Here is a 6,729-nt window from a genome sequence, read left to right on the forward strand (position 1 = left end):
AGTCTTAATTTAGTGTTCAATTTGGCATTGCAACAAAAGCTTTCCAGGAGAGTACAAAATCTAGACAAGGGTCAAGAAGAGCTGTTAGGAAGCCCTTCCTTCAACTCTGAGGGTCAGGAATTTATATTAGCTTAAACATTGACTTTTCCTGTTCCTCTAGTGAGGGCAGCTTAATCCTTTGTTATTTCCAAAGAAGACTGACACCTGCACATTGCACCACCTCACCTACAGGGAGAATTGGCTCCTGCAGAATTTCAGGACTGCAGAAAAGATTAAAAGGAAAAGTCACAAGATCTGAACAGGCAGAACAGGGTGATGGAGGACAATCCTTACACTGTTTTCTCCATGAAACAGAGGCAGAGGGCCCTGGAACATCTCTTTTTCTTAAACATACAGCTATCCCTCCTCCTGCTGTGTTGGCATTCAGCATGCCTCTGCAGAGCCACCCAGAGACACCGCACACTGAAGTGATAAAGAGCAAAGGCTGCATATTCATCAGAGGCATAATAGCAAGGACCATCAGCTTTTATATTTAGGTTCTACCTGTGCACAGAGAGTGCAGGTAACTGTTCCATGCAGCTCCTCAGGTCAGGCACAAAGCAAATCCTCTTATATCACCAAAGTCATCCATGATGGTGCAGACTGTTCTGTCTTGTTCTGTCCATGAGTTATCAGGAGTCTAAAATAAAGTTCAACTACATACCATGTAAAAATAAATAAAACAAAGCCCTTTTCTAATTAAATAAATTATGAAAGGAAAAGCTAAGTAGCAGTGCAGCTGGAAATCCTTTGAAATAATTAGATCTACCTACTTTGCTCCAAAGTTTTTTTACTATCAGGAACAACAAGAAAGGTGTCAGCTAAAGACCTTCTCATTTCTTAGGTGAACAACACTGAGGGATTTAAAACCTATTGAGAGAAGCCTGGGATTCTTTAAGTTCACTGAAGCCAAAGTAATTCACCCTGAATGCAGGCCCTGAAGGTGACTGTGGAGCTTAGAATAAGGATGTCAACATGGTGCTTTCATCATTTGCTAGTGGAGCTGGTACTGCACATGGAGCTTGCCTTGACCATTTAATTAATAAAGGGACCCACGCAGCTGGAACTAACGTGAACTTTCAAAGCATCAAAAAGTCTAGCGAAGGATCAAGCTGATATTTTCATTTATATATATTAGCTTATTCTGGGCCATTGTTGTTCTCCTCATTCACATGATACAGCAGCCTCTTACTCACACACACACCCTTACATACTTCCTTTCATTTTACCTCCACTGTTCTTCTGTGTGATGGGGGCTATCACCAATTAACACTGACAATGGCAGCTGGAAGAGAATTTTAGCAAGCACAGCAGGGTTTTTTTCTCCCCAAAATCTTTGAGGAAAGGGATTATTTCCCCCCTGCCCTCCTCCCTCCAAAAACGGTGAGCTCCATGCCAATGTTTTTCTCTGATCCTTTTTTTCTATTCTTGATTTTATTCTGTCTCTTTTCCTTTTTCTTTCATTTAACACCAAACTATAGCAAGGACAATCCTTCAAAAACATTTTCATTGTAGTGTGTTGAACAGAACTGGCTTCAACCCTGCCAGGTCAATATGGTCACTCCACTCCTCAGCTCTCCACAGGGTCCTATAAATTAGCCTGTGAGAATCCAGAATTTGTGCTTCCCCCAGTCAATGTAAATACTGCCTTTCCTCTTCTTCCTATGCCAAGAGGCAAAGGTTTCAATCAATATTATCACAAAATAATATTTGATAGAATGTTGGTCTGTTTGCAGACTCATTACTTCCTTTTTCACTCCAGTAATTCTCAAGCAAGGTGGGACTTCTGGTTAAATCAGTCCACAAACAGGGGTGATGGGGATTTTGAGTCAACACAGATGGTCTGATCAAGCATAAGACCTTGGGCTTGGTGCAGGCACCACTAGATGACTTTTTCTACTTTGTATGTTCATGAGAAAAGAACATAATAATCTAATTATCACTTCTGGTCTTGTATCCTACTGATTTTTGGTATCATGAGTCCATCAACTATGGTGGCTTCATGGTTAAGCTCTGCAGATAATCACCATCAAAGCCCCAGTGGATCACTATCCCAGATACTGAGGAAGCATGAGCTTTAATCTGCCACAAATCTTCTAGTTAGGTGGCAAAGCAAGGAGAAATGGCTTCATATAAGCCCTTTGTTCTAAGGAATGTTACCTCTTTAAAATTGATATCATGTCCAGTTTTTAATTAAGCACCCACTGAGGCCATTGCAATTATTCCCTGTGGTGGCCTCAGTTTACAGAGCAAGAAATTGCCTCCCAAGCAATGCCTGTCCTTTGGATGAGACACAAAGCTGAGATTGTGAGCAACACTGAGCACAGCAGAACAGTTTCTCAAGAGCAGGACAGCAGTCTTTAGTGTCCTCAGCAGTCTGCTTGCACGGAGCTCCTCTCAGCTTTCCAGGTGGCTGTCATTTGTGCTTTCCAAAGCCATCAACCAAAGCCCCACCTCAAGGCCAGGCCATGCCACATCACTGCTGCTGCCTGTGTGCTCACCAGAGCTGCTGTGCTCCAGCACAGAGTCGTGGATTCATGGGTAGTCAATAGCCTTTTGTGCAGTAGCTTCATTTTTGGGAATCATCCTAAACATTAGGATAGTGGGGGAGTTACAGAAAGATCCATTTACTGGCAAGCAGTTGACACCAAGAGCTCTGGGGGAGGTAGGAAAAATGTGATGTCTGTGGTATGTGAGTGTGGTAGCAACTGTCTGTGAGTGACAGAGGGAGCAACTGTCAGGATACCTCCCAGTGACATCTTTCCAAAGGGGAAACACAAGGAAATTTCTGGATTTAACACTACTCAGTGTTGAATGCCACTTCGGTATCTTTTAGCAGAAACCCAATGTCTCTCGGAACGCCTCGGTTAAATATTTTGGTAGCTCCTCTGGCTGTTCCTCTCTACAGCCTGACAAACATTTCACACTGGTTGCACAGCTTTTGGTTGGAAGGAATCCCAGCTTTGTTGACACTGACTTTAGTCAGCTTCAGAGGGCCTCTTAACTCTGCTTTGGGGCTTGTCAACACACAGCGGACTGAGACACAATTCCAGCAGGCAGCTCCTCCTAGAAAACATTATTTGAATCCAAATTGTCTTCCCGGCACTTTTAAAAAAACTTCATATTGTGCAAGTTACATGCTCATCAGAAGAAAAATCTTTGCTCATCCCTCATTGTTTAAATTTACAGAAGGTCATCTTCCCATTGCTGCACCAGCAACCCCAAAAATATCACACCCTGATCAGTCAAATGTCTTTCTTATGGCAGTGTACAACCAAACACAACTCAGTGCTCCCAAATAATAACCATATCTCAGGAGAGACAATCACAAAAGCACTTGGACATTACTTATACTTAGGAAAATACTTCATGAGAGGTAATTTTTAACTTCTTTTACATGTATGATCATTTACCATTATGTGAAAAGCTTCCACTATCCATTCTACCTGTGATCTCCTGCAGCAAAAAAACACCTCTGCTCTGACATGGATATTGTTATATTTAGTTCAGTTCAATCAATGCACTCCTGGGGTTCACAGAATTACAGAATCATTGTTGGGATTGGAAGTGGCCTTTAAGATTGTCCAGTTCCAGCTCCCACTGGGGCAAGGACACCTTCCACTATCCCAGGTTGTTCCAAGCTCCATCCAACCTGGCCTTGGACACTCCCAGGGATGGGGCAGCCACACCTTCTGTGGGCAACCTGTGTCAGGGGCTCACCACCCTCATAGTGAAGAATTTCTTTGTAACATCTATTGTCTTTCAGTTCACCCTATTTCCTATCTCAATAGGCCATGATAAAAAGACCCTCTCCATCTTTTTTGACCTTCTCATCAACAAACACCCCTAAGTCCTTCCCTGCAAGGCTGCTCTCAACCCATTCTCCACCCAGCCTTTCCTTGAGCTTGGGATTTCCCCAGTCTGGGTGCAGGACCTTGCATTTGGCCTTACTGGACTTCATGAAGTCCCCACAGCCCCACCTCTCCACCCTGTCCAGGTCCCACTGGATGCCATCCCTTCCCTGCAGTGTGTGACTGCACCACACATTTTGGTTCTCAACTCAGATGTCTTTAAAAACACTCCACCACCTGGAAAACAATCAACCTGCACAGGAAGCAGCCCTTGTACATTTCCCACTTTATTCCAAGGAGAAAACAGAGAAATAGCATCAAAGAGAGAACTTTTTTCGTGACACAGTAAGATCAAAGAGCTGTTTTATTACAAGCCCTGTTTTACTAGAAGATATTTATGAAGACATAACTGAAAATGCTGTAGTTTATAGAAATTAGAATTATTTACTTGTATTAAGGAAGAACCTAGAAACCTTTAGAAGGTTAAAATTCTCTTACACTGGTCTTGGTGCTAACAGTTGAAGACATCTAGAATTTTTAAGAGGTTCTGCTCCAAACAGTCGAGATGAAAAAAATTTCTTTTCGCCTCCAACATAGGTGAGAAAAGAAAGTAACCAGAGAAAGTAATCAAATCCAAGAAATAATTTAATCCAAGTGCTTAGAGAAGTCAAGAATAAAATTACTCTTTCTGCCACAGCACTTGGTGCACTCACAGGGTGGATAATTGTGAAGGAAGACTTTGGTTTTGATCAGCAGTTTAAATTTACCTACTGATTCAGTTAATTCAACCTCAAATTTTAATTAACAAATTCTAAGTCCAGCTGGGCTGGGGAATGGTATGTTGGTAAGAAAGAGCCACCAAGCTCCAACATGGGAAAGATCCATCCTATCATTAAAAATAAAGGTAGGAGAAGGAGAAAGGTTGTACAAAACAGACTAACCTGATCTTATCCCTCCACCCTCTGTCAGGTGGCAGCTCAAGTCTTCCTGAGCTGGAAGTTGGGTGTGAACCATCATGTCTAAGTCATCAGTAACGACATTTTTCAACACTTAAGCATTTCAAGAATGCTTAAACATTTTGTTTCTATAGCACCCAGAGGCAACAAGTTTCACAGGTTTCCTTAGATGAAAAATATTTGTTTGTTTCAGGTGTACCACCTGATTATTTCACTGGATGAAGGTGGGTCCTGCATTCTGAGAAAATGTAATTGTTTACTTATTGCTTCCTCATTTACAGTCCTGATTTTGATGCCTCCTAATTTTTTCCCTCATCTGCTTCCCAAACTGAAAAACCTGGCTTATTCCACCCACTTTTCCTTGTGAGGGAGAACAGGGCACATGCAGGAGTTGTCATCTCCTTCCATCATTCAGCTCTGTTTCACCAGTAACTTCAAGCACTGCCTTTTGTTCTGAGCACACCCAGGGAGGATGGAGGTCATGAAGGTAAATGCCAACCAGGCTGGGGGAGCAGGATAAGAAGAATTAGAAAGAATGCAGAGCTCTGAATATTGTCTGCTTCAGATGAAAAAGCCCTTTAAGTTATTAAATGAAGAAAAAAAAGATTTTAAAAAGTAAGCATTCCTTACTTTTATCATAAAAACCCAAAGCTTCGAGGCTTTCGTCCATCATGAATGAACAGAAAATGGGATTTCAGTTTGCAGAGTGTTTTGAAATTTTCTAATTATTTTTCATTAAACAAGGTCTGGAATAAACTGCTGTGGTTTCTCCCCACACTTCAATTTCCCTTATGTCAGCTTCGTTTTTGTCTCCCTTTTTCCCAGCCATTTCAAAAATATCTGGAGATCAAGCAGCTGAAATTGAAAATGAAAAGGATAGGATGAAAGAGAGAAGAAGAAAAAGGAGAAAAGAAGGGAATAAGGGAAAGCTTGAAAAGACTTTCTCCAGAATGCAGATCATGGGTATTTTCAGTGCTCTTTGGAAAGGTCCCATCAGGTTCTCATCTCAGCCCCCATGGCTGTGCTCTGGGAGCTTTTTCCTTTTCCCCTTTGTTTGCAGCCCGCCAGACTCAAAGCACCATATGGAAATTACTCAGGTAGCTCTGGCCACAGATTTGGGCCATGACCACACTTCCCTGAGCCTCTTCAGAGACCTGCAGAAAGCTTCTTCCTGTGAGTGCCAGCAGGTCCCTACCTACAAAGCAAACAGCAGATGCTGCAACCATGGGCAAACATCCAGGTACGTAAGACAACACTAATTAAAAGATGTTTTCTCATGAAAAGCTGGAGGTTTTTAAAAAAGAGAAATGCTTAGCTGGGAAAAAACCTCCATGCTGCTGTGCTGAGTGTACTGTATTACACCAGTAAGAAATGCAGATGTACTTTTAAGTTGCCTAATGGCAAGGTTACAGCATAATCTGTGATTACTTGCTTCATGTTGTCAGAGGCTATCAGTCACTCCAGAAGAAATCTGATTTCTGCCTCTTGTCCTGTGTCTGGCAAAGTGTCATGTCAGGAGGCTGTTCCCATCCCAAACAGCCTTCAAATCTCCAGTTCCTCCCAGAAGGATTTTGGGACCCTGGATCCAGTGTGTGCAAAGACAATATCTATCTAGTTCTGCAACTTTTCTGCTAGGAAAAATGTAGTTTAAAATGTGCAATTTGTTATTTACTCATTGAAAACAGCTCCCCCAGCTCTTAGAGATCTCTGCTGAAATGGATTTTTTGCTCCAGTGGACTCCATTATCTTTTTTCCATGATTTTGCTCACCTCTGCTAATGGACATGGTTTTTCACTGTAATTATTCAGTATGCAGGATGTGCTGATGACTGCTTTCTGTCTCAGGACATTTCCTTCCTAATTTGGAGTCAGTCAGGGCCTGAA

The sequence above is a fragment of the Lonchura striata genome, chromosome 2, assembly GCF_050655825.1.
Source record: "Lonchura striata isolate lonStrDom1 chromosome 2, ASM5065582v1, whole genome shotgun sequence".
NCBI lineage: Eukaryota > Metazoa > Chordata > Aves > Passeriformes > Estrildidae > Lonchura > Lonchura striata.